At 53.7% G+C, this 19,292-nt stretch overlaps 1 protein-coding gene across 17 annotated transcripts in view; it reads right to left on the bottom strand.

The window, feature by feature from the left end:
* HIVEP3 (HIVEP zinc finger 3) overlaps positions 1–19,292 on the bottom strand; it is a 158,729-nt gene that overhangs the window by 75,638 nt on the left and 63,799 nt on the right. For 8 of the 17 annotated variants that reach the window (XM_065041381.1, XM_065041394.1, XM_065041395.1 and 5 more), the window contains exon 3: positions 4,623–4,710. The exons of 6 other annotated variants lie outside the window; for them this stretch is intronic. The gene's annotated coding sequence lies outside the window, so the exon portion shown is untranslated. 3 more of the 17 variants (XM_065041393.1, XM_065041384.1, XM_065041385.1) reach the window with 2 other exon arrangements.

Below are 19,292 nucleotides of genomic sequence, written 5' to 3'. Positions count from 1 at the left end.
TGGGAACACAACCCACTCACAACACAACACCCCTTGGGTTCCTCCATCACCGCTGGCTCATGGTTCATGATGATACAGATGTGGCTACCAAAGAGAATACTCATACACCTGAAGATGGAGAAAGCCAGTCCACGTATAGCCGAGACTTAAATCTATAAGTAATCCCTATGAAAAGTGACTGTAGGTGGGTACAAAATTAATGGTCGTGTCCGATTTGTGCCTTTTGAGGTCTGCAAAGAGTGAACTTCCCTTCAGCAGGGACCATCAAAGCAAAGCAGAGGTTGGATTTCAATCTGGACGCGGGAGGATGGTAATACAGACTTCAGGGAACTCCTACACTTTAGACCAGGTTTGCTGGGAAAAGGGCCAGGTTCAATTTTCTTGGCTCCTCCCGAGGTTTCCCCTCTAACCGCTCCACCAAACGAGGGCTCAGCAAACCCCGCCAGGTCCTGCTGAGAGCAACGCGAGCGGAGGAACCCAAACCCCCGTGTGAGCTCTGCTGCATCCAGCCAATTTTGACACACTTTGCTTTCCTGCCTAAAACCTGCAGGTCTAACGGAGAAGCGGAACAAAAGAACTCAAACCCCAAAGGCTCCCAGGGCTGCAAAGCCTGAGTAACAGCTTAACGAGCAGGTGACTCTCCAGAGCCGGAGGAAGGAACAAGGGAAGTGCTGGATACACAGCGTGGAAAAGACGATGTAGGATCAGGAAACTGAGAAGCTGCTGAAACTGAAAGCCTCATTTGCACTAAAAAATAATATTTTCATACCATCGGTGTACAATAAGGTTTCCCACAGCGCTGAAGATGCTCGACTTTGTACCCGTTGCCACCAGCTCCTGTGCGCTGGCACAGTCGGTTCCGTTCTCCCCGGCCTCGCACGCTGTGCGCACAGGTTCGCTGAGCGCTGGACCCACGGGCGCTCTGTGCCCACGCGGGACGGACCCGCGTTCCGGGCACCGGGGAACCAGCGGCCCCTGCTCGCAGCAGCTTGTTTGGGAAAGCAGGAAAACTTGATCTCACCCGTGTTTTCCTCTCAGTTATCCTGCTCAAAGGCGGCTGAGCGGTTCCCAGAACAAAGTGCCCCCGAACTGAAATTTCCATGCGACTGAAAACAAAATAAAAAGCGTTACAAAAATACCATCTATGTGTGTTTGAAGGGGCTGGTTACCGCTCCTCCTCGGGAAAAGGCTTCTCGGAAGGTTTCCAGGCGGTGACCAGCGCGGGATGTCTCTGCATGGCCGGTTCCCCCAGGTCACCCCCTGCCCGCGCAGCCCCGTCCCCTCCTCAGAGAGCTCCGAAAAGCGTCCAAACCAGCACTACGGGAGCTGGGCCCAGCCTGGGCTTCCTCGGGAGGGGGGCTGGGCTTTGCAAAGCAAACGAGGCAGCGTGGAGGATAAGGAAGATTTATTGCACATTTACTTTCACCAAATGTTTTTTGAATGACTGAATAATCCCCCAGTCCCTTTAACGCAGGCCCTCCCTGACACACAATGCGTCTTTTCATGCTCATTAAAAGGTTCACCTTATGCAGGCATGTAATTAGAGCCAGGCGGGATAAAAATCTCCATTCTGATTACTGCAGCGACCATAGAGCCCCAGCTCCCGGCTGCCGGGTAGGGCCGGCCTGGGAAAGACCATTTTCTTCAATTCAAGTCGCAGCAGCGGGAGCGCTGATGACAAGTGTCCTCTCGCAAGGTGGTCTCGGCGGAGCCAGGAGAGGGAGCACCAGCGAGAAACGGGGCTGGATTCACAAGCGAAGGTGGGAAGAATTCAGCAAGCGTAATGGGCAGAACGGGAAACAGAATAAACACCTCCCTGCATCCCAACCGGCCCGAGTGGCTGCAGATCCCAGCAGAGCTGTAAAGATCTACTAACAAGCAGCCTTTTTAAAGTCAGAGACAACGGCGCTGAATGCATATTCTAAATAAATTGCTTTCCTTCCCAGAGAGTTAGTTTTGTGCTTTTTGTTTTTCCCCAAGTTTGAAGCCCCTTGCCAAGAAACCAAACACCCTAAAGCGCTTCAGAAGCGGCGAGTCTGCTCCAACACTTCGCATTCAACACGTGCAGCCAAACGCGGCCGGAGCCGCGAGGGCAGCGCTGCAGCGGGACGGGGAAACCCAGCGTTCCAGCGGCAGCGGGAGCCACCCCGCGTCCCGGGACTCTGCGGTGACGCACAGGACGGAGTTCCCGGGAGCCCCTCGTTAATGACCCGCCACCCAATCAACAGGACGCCACGGTGATTTCCCGGCCGGGACGCACTTCCCGGCTCTCTCCGGTTACCGCTAACCCGCCCGTGCCACGGTGCCGCATCCCCGCGGCAGCAACGCTGTCTCAACAGCGCTTTTGTTGCTCGCTTCAGAATAAATATTATTCTCGAAACCGTTTCTCCAGGGACTCACCCCACCGGATCCCCTCTGCAGTTCCCACATCCGATCACGCTCGCACACGCTGCAAACTACGCAAACCGAACACTGAGCTATTCTATTGACAGCTGCCGTATATTTTTCAAGAGCGAGCTCCAAACATTTCCGAGTTCGCTGGCTCCCCGCTCGGCTCCCTCCTCCGCCCCCACTGCGAGAATGTGCTTGTGCTCAGCCAGGAAAACCAAGCGAGCAGAGCCCGCGGTCCCGTCTCGCCTCCTCCTGCTGCCCCGGGGGAAAGGGCTTTGCGAGGTCCCTGGTTAGGATGCTCAAAGCACAGCACAGAAGCTGCAGAGGGACGCAGAAATGTTTCTGAAACAGCTGATGTCCAGCACGGAGAAATCAGAAGTGCCCATTGTGCATTAGGATGAAAATGGTCAGTCACGGGGAATAACTTTGCTCCTCGAAGGCGTTTCTAGGGCTGCACCCACCTCCGCGTGTGCTGAACGTGCCCCAGAGGACACAGAGCCCAGACCTGCTGCAAGGACTTTGGTGGTAACACGTCCATTAATTAATCAACTAGTAACTTCGGAAGGTTTGCACACAGTTTACACAAGTCCTCTGCAGACTTTGTGTTTCCTTCACAAGGGCTGTGGCGAGTCCTTCCCCAGCCCGACAAGCCCTGGGGCAGAAGGCTTCTCTTCTCCAAAGCAGGGCAGCATGGATCAGCCCCCCACCGCCCGCACCGGCACCTCCACACCCTCCACCGAAGGAAACTTCTCTAGAGACAAAATCAACCCTCTTTCCAGGATCCCTTCAGTCAGACCTGCCTGCTAAGAAGGGGACGGGGACAAGGGGACTCATGGGCTTTGGAGCATCTTCACACCTGCGAGCCAAGTGAGAATCACAACGTCCCGCCCCACGCGAATCCCATCTGTTCTTATGGGGGAAACGCACTGCGAACGTTTTCCTACACGAATCAGAATGCACAGTTCCCGAAACACTGAGACCGTGAGAAAAACACCACAGTCCCCAAAAAGCACAAGCAGCTTCCTAAGGGGTCGCTGAAGCCACATACACTAAGGGAGGTGGGAGCTGCGATGAAGGAGCTACCAGGACATCCAGAAGGTTAAAATGGGCTCTGTGCGCTGACACTAATAATCTTTCAACACCAGGAAGGCTAAAAGCCTGTAAGCTACAGGTTATCCTGCAGCAGCAGAGCAGGGTTTGGATTGTATTGCTCACACCATAAATCACCGCGTCAGCTGCCCCGGCCACTTCCACTCGCCAGGGTGCACCGGGTGAAGGCGCCAGGCGCCTGCACGATGCCCAGCCACGCGGCTACGGAACCGGGAGGAAAACACTAAAATAATGCACGGTGCTTTTGTTTTTTCCAGAATAACAGTCCACACATTTGCATAGAGCAGCTCAGCGCGTGTCTGCGTTTCTGATCGCACCTCTGGGTGCATCAAAAGCATTATTAATTTCCATCAAGGAGGATTAAGAAGCTTAAATCATTAGCACTCATTTACTCAGGCTTAATGCATTTTTAAAGCTGCCTCATTTTCTGCTGACGCGCAGGTGCTAATCAGCAGCGACAAACACTTGAAAAGGACAAAGCACCCCAAGGGTCGGCCCCCTGTCCGGACCCTCCTCCTCGGCATCCAGCGGGTCCCACCTCTCACCTGCCCGCAGGAGCCAGCGGATATTTTGGCCGCTGGGCTGGGAAAGCCGGTTTGCGAGGAGCTCACGCAGGGATTGCACTCGCACGGCTTCTCGCTCGCATCACGTGTCGCCCAAGAACAACCCTTCTGCTCCCCGCTTGCTTTCCTGTGCAAGTGATAAGGAGGAAATCCGTCCCAGACAGACAGACAGACAGACAGCTCACCCCTGCCACATGGTCCGGCCAGCGAAAAGTCCCCAGCTCTCAGCACCTTAATTAGAAGCGGCTGCCAATTAAGAGCGGAGCTGCGCTAAGGCAGTGCCAGGGAAGGCACCCGGGCTGTCTGGCGGCGGATCAAGAGAAACAACCCCTCGGTGTTTACAGGATGCAGGAGCCCGACATCCAGTAACTCCGGTTACTCATCGCCGTGACCTCACCAGCGAGACATGCCCCAGTCTACGAGCGCTCCTAATTACGCCCCATGGGCTGCTCTTCCCTCTCCGCGCTGACCGCGGCTGATACGAGAAAAACAGACGCAAATCTCCGCCGGTGGCCGCGGCCGCCCCGGCCAGCGGAGCCAAGCGCGGGGGTTTGTTACCTGCACGTGCCCCCCGCGCCACGGCCGCCGTCCCATGACTCTGCCCTCAGCGCGGGACCCTGGGACTCCAGGGGGATCTTCTGCGGGGCTGCAATAGAAAAGGGTTAGTTTAAAGCTCCTTATTTGGGCAGTGATGTAAAGGGAAGTTGTTCGGGCAGCACCACCCCCTTTTTTTTTCCATTCACTACACATTGTTTCCTGTTGTCAAGCAGCTGCTGTGGCTGTGGGGCAGACAAGGGAATCCTTCACCCTGGCTCGGTGCTGCTCCATCCCACACCCGGGCAGGTTGGGGAGCAAACTCCTCCGGGCTGGAGCTCAGGAGCGGGGCGGAGATGCCGTGTGCCCCCACACGCCAGCGATTATTTTTCCAGCGCAAAAGCGGCTTCTTGCCCGCAGGAGCCGAAGGGGGGGGACATGGCGGGAGCCCCGGCTGGAGCCGGAGGAGCTGCGGCCGGCCTCCAGCCCTCCCGCTCCTCTCCATCCATCCCGCCTTCCTGCCCACATCCTCCTCCTCGTCGCCTCCTGTCTGGGCTCCTCGCTGATCCAGCCCCCCCGGCAGCACCAGAGCCCTGGGGAGCGGGGGCCCGGGCGGCCCTGGCTACCCCGAGATACTTGGGGGTTGTGTCCTGGGGCTCTGCACCCCTCAAACCGCCCGATTCGGCCCCAAAACGCACCCCGTGTTTTGTGTGGTTTCTTTTTTGTTTTGTTCCGTCGGTTGGTTTTGGTGTAAGCGCCTCAGACTCCAGCAGCAGCCTCACCATGGTTCTGGTTTTACTAGGCCAGACAGACAGATCAGCTCCTCCTCACACATCTACACGGGGATGAACCGAGAACGGGCTGTGAGAATCACATATTAAAATATCACCTTCCAGGCTGAAAGGGCACCCGGCGCCTCTGCTGTGATAAAACCTCTGTCCGTAGAACACACAGCCCCAGGAATTCACCAAAATAGCTGCAAGGTGCTAATGTTGCTTTCGAAGTGCACCATGTGGTGCTGAAAATAGGCACGTTCAAGATTTTCATTTTAAAATAATGCTATAGTTTTTTAAACTTATTTTGCAACCAGCATCCCTGACTCTGCCCCTCACAGCAAACAGCCTCGTCCCACTTGGGGAGGTTCATCTCTGTGCTCCAACAGCCGAAAACCTGCAGGTGTTTTTCCCCGGACGGTACAAACGAGGCCATTCACGGCAATCGGCACAAAGGTGTTTGCCCGGTGGCTTTCCTTGGGTGGAAAAGTGCGGTTTTGCTTAAATGGGAAAACCAAGGCGCATGTTCCCCTGAGACTGCGCTTCCCCCGGGGGTCAGGGGCACGCGGGTTACGTCCCGGCCACGCCGGGCAGCTCTGTGCAAATCCTTTGTTAGAAACCGGCGTTTGGTCGGGAAAGGGACCGTCCTCAGGTCGCGGATGGTTCAAACCACCACAGCTCACCCTCATTTAAAGCTCAGGCTCTTCCTCCCCATCCTTGGCCCGCCCCCGTTCACCTCAGCGTGGCCGGGGGGTGCACAACGCTCCCCGCCGCCTGAAAGGCCTCTTTGAAACCATCCCCACCGCTGCTTTTCTTCTAATTTGAGCTCTATTGGTTTTTGCAGGAGTCCCCAGCACAGCACCCTCGGTGCTCAGCACTTCAGCCGTTCCCCAGCTCACCCCTCTTGTCCCTGCTGCTCAAATGCACCAACAGAGCCAAAAGCAGGGTCGGGATTTTCAGTTTCTGCACATACGTGACTGCTAAAGCTGCGGTTTGAGTAACCGGGGGAAGGAGGTTCCCCTAAAAACCCCTTTGCTGCAGCATCAGGGATTTTCCTATCAGCTCTCCCACGGATTTGCTGAGCAACTATCAACAAGTCACTTCACCTTTGTGTATCACGGCCTTCCCAGCCGGGGAAGCTCTTTGGAGACTTCAAAATGCAGTTGTGTTTTTATTATTATTATTATTATTATTATTTTTAAGGCCCTAAGCTCCAGCAATCAGGATCCTGTGTGAAGAGGGGATGGGGAACACGGGTTTTGTGTCGTCCTTCCCCTTGGGAAAGCTGGAGCAGCAGAAACCTGCCACCCAAACGTATTTCAGGTACATTTAACAGCCTTTTACAACCTGAACTGTAAATCCCTACAAACAAACGAGACCACGAGCAGGTTTCGGCTCAGCCAGCGCCACCGGCGAGCTCGGCGTCTCGCTTCCCACATCTGCAGAACGGGACCCGCCGCTCCCCAAGCAAAAGCTCCCCGTGCTCGTTCAACGTCCCGAATGCGTGCAGGACAATCTGCAATTACCCAAAAATCACCGCAAAGTTCCACTATTCCAACACTTACATTAGAGACACATGTCCTGGTAAGGAGCAGCCATGAGGAGTCATCACGCTAATTTTAGACGGAGCATCTGCTCAACGTTAAATCTGAAACTTTGTCTCGGAGAAATAATTTAAATGATTTTTTCCTTCGGAATTGACATTTGTCAAACAATATGTCGCGAATGGAAATCGCGGCCAACTATGAGTAATGCGGGCGAGCGCACGTATTCCGCACCGCGCTCGGGGGGGAGGCTGCTGCGATTCGGCAAGAATTAACGAGCGAAAGGGCCGGGCTGACGCGCGTCCTGCCCCCCTGGGCCCCGCTGGCGGCACAGGCACCTATAGAGACCATACAGCCTTGAGCGATGCTCATTGCGCTGCTGGAATCAACCACACACACGTCTCCGAGCAACATCGCACCCTATTTTTATATGTTTTGCACAAGCACCTGAGCAGGTTCCCGCTCAACCCGGTTTTGCGAAGTACAAGAGGTGGCATCGTCGGATGGGACACAGGGAAGGGACACGGCTGCCCTTCTTCTCCTTTCCCTTCTGGATTGCTGTACAACCTTCCTATGTTTCCTATGTTTCCAGCGCGCCTGGGGAGCCCTGCGGATCCGGAGGGTTTGTCAATTGTAACTAAGAAAAGCAAGCCTGGAAGAGCTTAAATTTGCTCTGCAAACGACTGCACCCCGCTGGAAACATGAAAGATTTACCAATTAAAGAAAGGCTGGAAACCACTGACACAGACCAATATACGATAAACACCCCGATAACCACATCAACGCACGTGAAACAAGGAATCACAGAGCCGGTCCACGCTGAGCAGAATGGGCGTCTATGCGTAACAAGCGTTAATTTCAAAATTAAATAAGCATCTTTACCACGTATTTTGAACTGCACTGTGTACGCAGGTGTCGCGTCCCTTCTAAACCTGTGCAAAAACAAAAGCTCCATTTCGCTTTCTGAGAAGTTAAATGGCCCCAAATCGCCGTCGTCGTGCCCGATGGGAAAGGCCTCTTGGATTCCAGCCGGCAGAGCTCCCGAGTCCATCAGAAACTGCTCATCCCGCGCACCCCAAACGGCTGTTTGTAAAACCAGCCCTTGAGCCATGAGCCCTCTCCTTCTTGGCAGCACCGTCTGTATATAGTCCATGAGTATTTCTCCGCCTTTTAGACACAAGACGCCATAGAAATAGCCATCAAAATTCACTCATGCTGCCTAAAACCTTTTCCTCCTTAATTTTGACCCTGACAATACTTTTCAAGTAACCACAATCATCCCGGACTGTGAAATTATCAACTGTCCCATGCAAAATAATAATTTTCCCTTAGACAAAGGATGGCGAAGGGTGTTCTGTGCCCACGAACTGCCGAGCAGGGACAGCCCCGCGCCCACAGCCCCCGGGCTCCGGGTGTAACAGCCAGAAAACCAGTGAGATGGGCCTTCCAAGCGCCAAACAGGAAACCAAGCAGAAGAAATTAATAGCTAACAAAAGTATAAATAAAATACTCAAAGGGTGGGAGAGGTAACAGAGAAAAACAAACAGCACACACCCTGGAGAAAGACTGCGCGTGAAAGGAAACCCGGGCTCGACCTCCCAGTGTCGATCCCTTGACTCCCACTTTACTCCGGTGCAACTAAGAACCGACCAACACCCCAACCTTTTCTGCTCCATCCCAACGTATTTAGAATCACAGAATCACCTGGTTGGAACAATTTGCCCGTTCACCTCGATGGAGTAATCCCGAGGCTGAGTTTGGCCCCAGATCCTCGGTGGCGTGTAGACAGGACAGTTCACCTGCTGGTGGCCCTGGGCTCACCCGGGAAGGAGTAAAATAAATGACACAAGAAACACTGAATAATACACCCTCATTAGAGAACAACTGGACTAATCCTGAAACGCAGCATTGAACGGGGATGGACAACCACAGCTCTTATTTTCTTCTAGAGACAAAACGCTCCTGCAGTCCCTAAAACCACCTCTGCCGGGACCTCAGGATAAGCCAACAACCCTTAATACAGTCCTCCCAAACTCAGGGTGCTGAGCAGCAATGAGAAACTCATAAAACTTGTAAGGCATTAACATCAGCAGTGTGTGTTTTGGAGTGAAACTCCACGAATATTCACAGACTGTGAAGCCAGGTAACCACTCACCAGTCAGTTCTCTTGGAGGAATGATTTCCCATGACACAGCTCCACCAGAAGCTTCTGCTGCTCGTTGCATTAATTGCATTACCTCATTTCTGCCGCTCGCCGAAGAAACTCACAACGTTTTGTCAGCTCATATTCCCTCTTTCAAGTCAGAATTAGCAATAGAAAACCAAAATAGTTTTACTAGTGTACTGTGTCCTCCTAACAAACTTCAATAATAAAACACCATAAGTTTTGCATCTGTGGCTAAACCAACATTTGGCCACTAACAGGCGGCGTTTGATGGGAGCTCAGGGGGAGCCGCGCAGCCCAGCACCACCGAAAAAGGGAAAAAAAGCACCATTCCGGCAACAAGCATAACTTTATCCTTGAAAGCCAGTTGAGCTTTTTTGCATTTGTAAAGCAGGGATTCCAGCTCCTTCAGCTCCTCCAAACGGACAGCGTTTGTTCTCTAAGCGCAGCCACACGCATCTGCCGGATGACAACGTTCCGAGCGCTGCAACGGGAGTTCCCGAGCCAGCTCTGCTCAGCAATCCCCCAGCACAGCGGCAGCGGCTCCGAAACGCTTTGTGCAAGCTGGAATTCGGGAAAACCTTAAATGCAGGATACACTGGGAAAAATACAATTAAGCAAAATGCCGAGCGGCTGTTGTACCTACTCAACGTGCTCACTTAGGTTACATCGGCCACTTAACGCATCTCTGCAGCAGGGCTGTTATGAGACAACAATTAACGAATCTCTAGTTTACTGCAGCCACGTACAGTATTTACCCGTGGCCGTGACGACGGAGCCGAGTTTGGCAACCGCTCTCATCGCTCGCTTGCCACCGCGCGTTAAAAACCTCGTGGCTACTTGGTAGTTGGAACAGCAGGAGCTCAAGGCTCCCTCGCCTCTTTGTCCGGCATCTTCAGAGCACAAAGAAAGCCTTGAAAATACACAGAAAAAGAGGTTTAGCCCTGCGCACCTTTCCCCAATTCTTGGCAGCATGGACCTCTAAGCTATTGCTAATAAAAATATATTAACGCCTGTCCTCTGCAGCACGGCTGGATTCATCTCACCCAGCCGCAGATTCCTACAAGGTAAATAGCTCCACACCTCCTTCCAAGGGGGAAGCCCTAGAGTGGATTGACCCCTTGCAAGATGCACATCCCGAGCACCACGTTGGATTGCGGGGGTCTGGTGACGGCCCAGCGGGAGGGGCGAGGAGTGCGGCCCCGCTGCCAAACGCGGGCGGCGCCGCTCGCCGAAGGACGCGCGGACAGGACCGCGCGTTATTTTACACCTCATCGAACCACCAGAAACGCCACCTGACCCCCCTCGCTGTGCTTGTTGTGGATTATTCAAACATTGTTGTGTATCACTCGCCAATGAACTCCACACAAAACATATATATATATATACATATATATATATATATATATACATATATATATACATATATATATATACATATATATATATGTATATATATACATATATATATATACTGTAGACAAGACAATGAAATTGATCAAAAAGGCCATTCCAAATAAGCTGTAGCAACTTAGAACTTAGGAAAGTAAGACTTCAGGTCACATATAAAAATAAATTCAAATAAATACATGTGAAACAAAGGTTTGCAAAAAATCTCAGCATCCCGAGTTATTTTACTGAGTTATTGGTTATTTTACTGAGTAGAGAAAGTGTGTTTGAGCTGTCGGGTGCATCTGGTGGCCAAATAAAAGGGCTCATTCCTATGAGAGCATTTCCGAAGCGCTTGATGATTTATTTCTAGATGCAGGGAGACAGGACAGGCACACAGAGAATTCCACGGCGGGAAAGGGCTGTTGTAAATCAGGTTATCATTTTTCCTGTCTTCTAAAAGAACCCCAGAGAGGTCAATTTGAACAGCAAGGTTTGTCTCCCGCTCTCTCCATTTTTACGGCGGTAGTTGTGTCGTTACCCCCAGGGCAGCAGAGCAGAAAGGAGCTGCGGCTGGAGATGAGCCCAGCTCTGCTCTGGCCATCAGCAGAAGACAGAGAAAATCTTGGAGCTTTAGGTGACGTCCAGATGTTCTTGCACCTGGTTTGGCATCTTCAAATGGCTCTGGCATCTGTGGTGGTGAGCACATTCAGGAAAGCAATCTGGTCACGCCATGCTCCACGCTGCCTTGGAGCAAGGGCTAAGATGCCCAAACTTGACTAGAGACTATGCCTAAGATGCCTAAACTTGACTAGAGGCCACACAGCACCTAAAATCCTCCTGGGTGCTCCCGTTCAGGCACCCACACACGCTCAGAAATGCCCCAGGCGTTGGAGCTGGTCACTTTGCTCATCTATGTCTTGACCCAAAGGGAGGACATCTGCTCCAACACCACCCGCCAGGCACGGGCAGCCCCCAAACTCAGGATGAAGCCCAAACGCTGCCCTCTGGTACAGATACGAGAGGTGCTGGAGGAAAACCACTGATGGGCAGTCACCTCCTTCCCAGCAAAAGTTTTATAATGTTTTCTTGGACTAAAGGTTTGCTGTTCCCCTCGGACACAAGCAAAAGGGGGAAACATCACCTTTTGGTGGAGGCCGCTGCGCCAGAACATGCTCATGACCGCCTTGGCCACTTCTGAGGGCTAGGTTAGGTTATGCAATAAAAATCTCATGTGTGCACCCACAAAGGAGAACAGAGAATCCATGGCAGGTGGGGGAACCAAATAAAACCCTGTCCAGCTACTTCCAGGCCCATCCCTGGAGCCACCAGCCCATCCCAGGCCTCTCTCCACAGCCAGCGGAGCACAGGGCACAGCGGCCGGCGGGGACCCAAAGGACGGGCTCAGAGGAGGGGACACCCTGCCCGACCCCTCCGGGGCTGTCCCAGGAGAACTACAGCCCCAGGAACGGTTGTGAAACCCACTGAGATGAGTCAACCCGAGCGCCTTTGGGACGGCGGGGGTGTGGGACACACGGGGTGCAGGGCAAGGGGATTGCACAACACTTACAATAGGATGTTCAGGGAAGAAACCACAGTGGGGAAGGGAGGGATCAGGATGGTTTGGGGAGGAACACGTGTGGTAAAACAGGGGGACAATGAGATAAAAAGGGCCATCCCTGCGTAAACAGCGCTGGTCAGCACGCTTGTCCATCGTGCTCGGTGCATGACGAGTGCAGCCTGTCCTGTCTGCTACTAAACTTCATTTCTTGCTGTTTTCCTGGGCAAGGGACCCTGTTGTGTGTGTCTGGGGAACAGCTGGAGCGGCCCAGGGCTCGGTGTGTGACCGCTGCTGAGCACCAACCCGGATGGGTGCTGGGAGCCAGCGAGAGGCAGGACAACCACAGCCCTGAGACACTGACACAGGAACCCCCCCTGTGAATGCGCCCAGGAGACCCAAGCCCGGCCTCTCCTCCAAAGCCTGCTCCGCCAGCAGCGCAGCGCTGCCCCGACTCTGCTCACGTCTTTAAAAGACCAGCCTGGAAATTTTTCTTTTATATATATTATTTTACGGTGTCAGTTCAGCAGACAAAGCTCCTGAAATTTTCCTTCAAGGGCTTAAATCGTAGTAATTACAGGCTGCAGTCGCACAGTATACGCTGGCTACCAGAGCCATCTCCACTGCCAGAAAAGCAGGTCAATTATAAGCAATGAACCCACATTACCAGGAGAAAAAGCTGGTTTGAATTCTGGTCAATTAGTGCTCAAACTGTCTTGGAAGAGAAAGGTAAATTGAGCTAATAGAGCTACGCGGCGAGACCTCCATATCTCAGCACCGGGAGCAGACAGTCAAGGCTTAATTCCTGAGATGTCAGAAATTAATGATGTTTTGGCATAAAATCAACTCCTAACCTGCAGGGCGAAGACACTGAGGTTCCCATCCTCCCTCTCCCCACCTCCAGCTCGGGCTCTTGAGGAAGAAACCGCGCTGGCTTAGGGAGGGTGTGCAGAGCGGGGACTGGGAAAGCCCAGCAACACTCGAGGTCCCAGCAGCCGGCTTTAGCAGCTCCTCCCGCTTTTCTGAAAAGGCTCTAAAGCAAAATGACCGCAGGCGAGACACCCGGTGACCCCCCAGCCCCGCGCGGGGCTGTTCACAGGCAAAGCACTGCGGAATCGCCCCGCTTTTTCATTGGTACTTTTCTCTGCTGAACGGTACAACGACCTGAAACGGCGGCAGCGCCCCGGCTGACCCGGCCGACCGTCCTCCTCACCACCCGCGGGCCCGGCGCGTCCTCGCGCCACCGGCACCGCGCCGGCGCGGATCGGAGCAGGAAAATAAACCCCTCCCTGCCAGCAAGGCTGGGTTTGACTTGCACGTGGAAGACTCTTTCCCGAGCGGCTTTGTTTCTGATACCTCTCACGAACGGATCTGCGCCTAGTTTGATTAATAATAGATGTGTCTGCCTCTTTTTTAAATGTCGTTAAGATTCACCCAAAGATTTTCCTTGGCAGTGAATTCCAGGGCTTAATTATGCGCTGTGCTAACAGGCTTAGTGTTTTTAAATGTAATGTCTAATCCCGTTAGAGGACACGGGCTCCGGTGCCTTCGGTGCAGGTTAAATAACAAGCCAGTGGATCCCGTGCACCTTCACCTTACGTTTGTGGTACTGATGGCAGTTCTGTGTATTGGACATGCCGCTGCAACGCATCCTCAAAGTGAGGAACGCCTGCTCAATGCTCAAACGGTCGGTGCTGAAGAACGCAACCCTCTGGAATTTTATTGAATTAACACCCATTTTAACCTGAAAACCCCCGGGACAGCTGTGTGCAGCCGCTTCCCAAGCAGCTCCGCACAGTACAGAGGGGTGTCTTGGGAAACATTCTAAACACAGCCCCTCTGGCTCCCACAGCAAAGCACCCGAACACGCACAGAAATACTCCAGTGCAAACAGAACCTGCATTTCACTTTACCCCATATCCCAAGACCAGAGACGAATGCTGCTCTGTCTAAAGAACCAACATCAGCCATACTCGACAGCTGCTTCTTTTGCACCCTGACCGGGACTTTGCGGCGCTGAGCGACGAGCGGGAACAACGACCCGACTCCAGAAGCCGTGGCCCCAAAACGGATGCGCTCATTTTGGATGTGCATCCTGCTCAGCAGAATCCGTGGGAATGCAGGTGGCGCCAGGTGAGCGCTGATTCAGCTCCCGCAGCTCTTGGGGCCAACGAGCAGGGCTGGAGGTCAATAGGAGGCACAACCTGCTCCAAACAGAGCAGCACCCGTCCCGGTGACCCAGACCCCGGGCCACGACCCCCCTCACTGCTCCACACCCACCTGCTTGTTCTCACTGCAGCGGTTCACTGACATTTACCTGGTGAACACTGAATGACGGTCACCAACACCCAACAGCCTCCAAGTGGCAGGAGCTGCCAACCTGCTCTTAAAAATGTGTGTTCCGGGCAAAACTGTTTAGGAAGGTGCACGGGAGGAATTCGCAAGGATTAAGCTCAAAAGAACGCTCCAAAGGCTACAAAATTTAACCCCGGGAGCCGTTACAACAAAATTCTCAGTGCTTACTTAGGCTTCGCACGGAATTAACGGCAGGCCAGTAAAAACACAGCCTCATCCTGCTAAGAAATCATCCACACGTTTTAATGCGCCACCTGCACATACTGCGCAGATCTACAAGGCCCTAAATATAAACAGCCAGCCCTTTCCTGGCTGCTGGAGCGAACACTACCCCGGCTTGTTCTCCAAGAGAGCCAAAATTATAGCTGCTCGGAGCTCAGAAACGGCGCAGGGCGGGACGCTCTGCCCCCACCTCCTCGCTCTTCTTTTTACGGTGTTTGTAGTTTTATGAATAAGGCATTCATTGTGCCCAAACCCCAAAGATATCCAGCGCGGAGGGAGAGCTAAAATTAGCGGGAAGTGTATTCCTGACACGGCCAGAAGAAAAGACGGGTCGTGTGGGATGCTGGAGATTCGGCAGGGAAAACAACAGCCCCGAAAGGTCCTGTGCTGCCCCGCTGGCCGGAGGGCGGACGGGTTTGCTTACACCCCACATGCACCCTTGTTTACCTGTCCAAACAACTTGGTTATTCCTGGAAAGCCCAGCGGTGGAAGTTGTACCAGCACATACATAGCCGGCCCGGCAGCTGCTGGGAGCAGAGCGAGCACCGAGATGCAACTATAGCTGCAATGACCCTCTGAATTTCCCTTCCAGATTGTTTTGAAGGCACAAAATATGGAGCTGACAGCCCTGGTTATGAAACCACAGGCAGGTCGGGATGGAGCATGACATTGATCAGCATGGGGAAAAGCAAAAGGAACCTCTTCTTCACTAAAAACAATATTAGGGATAAGGAAAGCAAAGGCTCCCTGACTGCCCTGGCTGCAGTGGAACCAGGAATATATGCATACATGCATATATGCATATATACATGAATATATGCATACATAATGCATACATGCCGCAGGTGGCACATGTGGCACACACCCCCCTTCCCTTCCCAACCTGTGCTTACACTTCATCGACTCCACCCTGATTCCAAGGTCTAACAAAATGTAATCTCAGCATGGCTTCAATTAATTAATTAGATCTGTTCCAAGCCGCTGTGCCAACTCCCGCAATTACACTGTGTTCATGGAAGAGTCAGAGCGTGGCTGTGTCCGTCTGTCTGTCCCCGCACAGGAGCAGCCTCGGAACAGCCGGGGCTGGGGAGCCGGGTCATCACACAGCAAAGGGGTTGATTTCAAAGCACTTGGAACAGTCGTGTCCCCAGGTCAGCAACACCCCTCACGGCCCCAGCACAGTCGTGTCCTGATGTCAGCAACACCCCTCACAGCCCCAGCACAGTCGTGTCCCGAGGTCAGCAACACCCCTCACAGCCCCAGCACAGTCGTGTCCCGAGGTCAGCAACACCCCTCACAGCCCCAGCACAGTCGTGTCCCGAGGTCAGCAACACCCCTCACAGCCCCAGCACAGTCGTGTCCCCAGGTCAGCAACACCCCTCACAGCCCCAGCACAGTCGTGTCCCCAGGTCAGCAACACCCCTCACGGCCCCAGCACAGTCGTGTCCCGAGGTCAGCAACACCCCTCACAGCCCCAGCACAGTCGTGTCCCGAGGTCAGCAACACCCCTCACAGCCCCAGCACAGTCGTGTCCCCAGGTCAGCAACACCCCTCACAGCCCCAGCACAGTTGTGTCCCCGACCTGCAAATTCAGTTTTATTCATCAGAACTGATGAGCTGGGACTAACGGGCCACTTGGTATCAACAAACCCACCTGCTCCAACTACAGCTCTTGTGCCCCTCCCTGCGCTCCTGAGCTTTCTTTCCTCTTCAAATCATCCTCAAATCAAATCCTTTGCTTTTTAATTCCCTGATTCAAAACTATTTTTTCCACCAGGAACAAGCTATGAGAATTCAGGAAAAATGGGGATATTTTGACAGGACAGCATCATTATTCCCTACACTGATCTTCCCTGGTAGATGATTTCCAACCATACGACATCCCATGGGACTCTCCATGGAGCATCCTCAAAGTGCAGCATCGACACCATCCTAACAACGCTTTTAGCTCTGTCTGCTCATCTTCCTCCCTATAGCGGCACAACCTCAGGTGCTCCGTAGCCACAGTGATGGGAGCAGCACAGACAGACAGACAAGGACCACAGAACAGGAGGTATTTCCCACTGCATGGTTGTCTGGTTTGCACCATTTCCGTGCAGTGTAATTAATTCTGATCTCAGAAGAGTCTCATCACCGCCAGTGCGCCGGGCAGGGACCCCGATGAAGCGCAGTTGTTTGCAAACACGTGAAAGCGTATTTAAAACCCTTTGTTTCTCGCTCCAGCTGCCCAAGTACTTTTTACTCAGCTCCTGGATTCGTCCCAAAAATAAAAATGACAGATTGCCAAAAAGGACAGAGCCGGAGGGGCGGACGGAGGGGGGGCTGCGGAGCGGCTAGACAGCGCACCAGATGAATATATTACCCCGCTGCCTCTGGGAACGGAGGTCAGAAGCCGGACCAGGCTGAAGAAACGCATTGCAAGAAACACTTGCGAAATTAAAGGTCAGTGAGATAATGAGCTCTAACGGCGGCCGAGCGAGAAGCATTTGCTGCTGGAGCCGCCCCGAGCTCCCGCTGCAGCTCCGCGCTGCTCGGGGGTGCAAACGCTGCCCCCTGCAATTAGCGCTCGCTAAGGGACGCCGGGCCTGCTGTGTGGCAGCGGGACGGTGGCGGCTGCTCCCGTGCCACTCGCGTGGTGTTTCCCTCCTCAGCGCCTTTCCTGCTCCTCCTCTCGTGCTGCTGTGCTGCGCATCCTACCCCAATGGGTTTTAACACTGGCAACAACCTGATCTGCAACGTCCCGGCTGCAGACACCAGGCTGTGCATCCTACGGATAAACTGCACACTCCAAAGCAGGCAGCAGACAACCCCATTTTTCACTCCAGGACTCTGTTTCTCTGTCTCATACCAGCCAAGTGACTCCTGGTCCTTAAAATCCCCCACCACAAGCGCCTGGCCCTGGGCTGAGCCGTGTCCATGCCCCGCAGCACAGCACCTTCTGCTGGAGGGTTCGCCAAGAGCTCCAGGAACGGGATTTGATTTCCACAAACTTCCCCAAAGTTGGGCAAACAACATCCCTAAGGACAGTCACACTGCACCAGCAAATGAAGCAACTTTGTGAAGGTCACAGGGGGAAAAAGGCACAGCTGCAAGCGACAAGGCAGGACAGGCTTTGGGGACCTGCTGGTCGTGTTGCTCAGCTCACGAGGAGAGACCCAACAGTGGCTTCTGTTTCTAAATATTTTATGTTAGGCAGCTGCTGGACAAAGAGACAGAAAGAAAATCACAGCAGCCGGAGATGCCACCTCCACTCTGGCACCGCAACCCACACCGACCGCGTCCAGAAAACCACAGCGAGCGCCTGCACGGGGCACAGCCTGGGCAGCCGCAAACAAAACCAGAGGCACGCCATAAGCAGAAATAAAAGACCAAGATCAGTCCTGCACGTCAAAACATCTTTTTGGATGCTCAGTCACCGCACATCTGCTCCAGGAATCACAAACCCCAAAGAACCCATCACCTCTTTAGAAAACCACAAGCAGAAGTCGCAGCAGGAAACCAATGTCCCACCCCAGCGTCCCAGCTCAGCCCCGAGGCACCGCGGCCACGGGCTCCACGGCCCCACGTGTCCCACACCAGCACAGGAGGCGTCGACACGGTGGCTGAGCCTCTCACCTGGGCAGCAGCCGCTACAGGTTCATCCCTCTGGAGGAGACTCGGGTGTTCACGGGGCGACCTGGGAAAGGGAGCCTGGCGTGGAAAACACGAGACCTTCATGTCGTGAGGCAGCTTCACGTGTATGCTGTTTATACCACAGACACCATCGCAACCTCTCTGACTGTCGTAGCAACGCAGATATTCTTCTGCTTGCTCCCATTGAGGTATCAGGGCTTTTCATCACTCGTTCTTTTACTCCTTATCTGTTATCCCTTCTCCCATGCTCCCCACACTAAGGCCCTTGCAACTGTCCCTTTGTCACAAAGATCTCCAGATACACACAGTGACACCGTGACATCTGCTCGACAGCAGCATCGCCTGAGACCACAGAATCATTTTGGTTGCCAGAGACCTCCAGGATTATTGAGTCCAGCTATAACCTGACTCCAGCACTAACCCATGTCCCTGAGAACCTCATCTCGTGTCTGTTCAACCCCTGCCCAGCCCCATTCACTTGCTCCGGACTAAGACCTGCAGGGCCGCACCCGTGCAGCGCTGGCTTGGCAAATCCTCCCTTGCCAGAAGCAGCAACCAGGCAAAGAAACAAGCCAACATCCCCCTAATTGCTTCCAGTCCCCTAACGAGCCCGCGCGGCCCGTGCTGCAGACATGCTCTTGCGTGACAGTTCTGCAGCGACATAACGATCCCGAGCCTCCTCCCGAAGGCGAGCCGAGATCGGGGGCTGCAAGAGCTGCAGTTGGGGCGATGCTCTATTAATTTTTGCTGCTGCCTTCTCCCCGGTGCTTCCATATAACCCCCCGTTCTCTCAGCAGCACCGACCCTCACCCCAGCCAGGCTTTGCTGACCCCGGTTTGGCAGCACACGTGCTGCCATGGGCACGGCGCAACGTAAGCGGCTGCAGCTGCCCAGCCGAGGTCCCCGGTGCCCCCGCTCCATCCTTCTGGTGACCGACACGTTTAATTATGTGTCTGTGAGCGCACGTGCGAGCTCCTGCGGGCTCTGCTCGGGGAACGCATGGAAAATCTGGCTCCAGTACAGTGTTGCTTCTATTTTACCTTCTTTACTGCTTGA

This window comes from Columba livia, chromosome 26 (assembly GCF_036013475.1).
Source record: "Columba livia isolate bColLiv1 breed racing homer chromosome 26, bColLiv1.pat.W.v2, whole genome shotgun sequence".
Taxonomy (NCBI): Eukaryota; Metazoa; Chordata; class Aves; order Columbiformes; family Columbidae; genus Columba; species Columba livia.
Note: the sequence above shows the minus strand (reverse complement) of the source record. Positions and strands in the feature narration are given on the sequence as shown.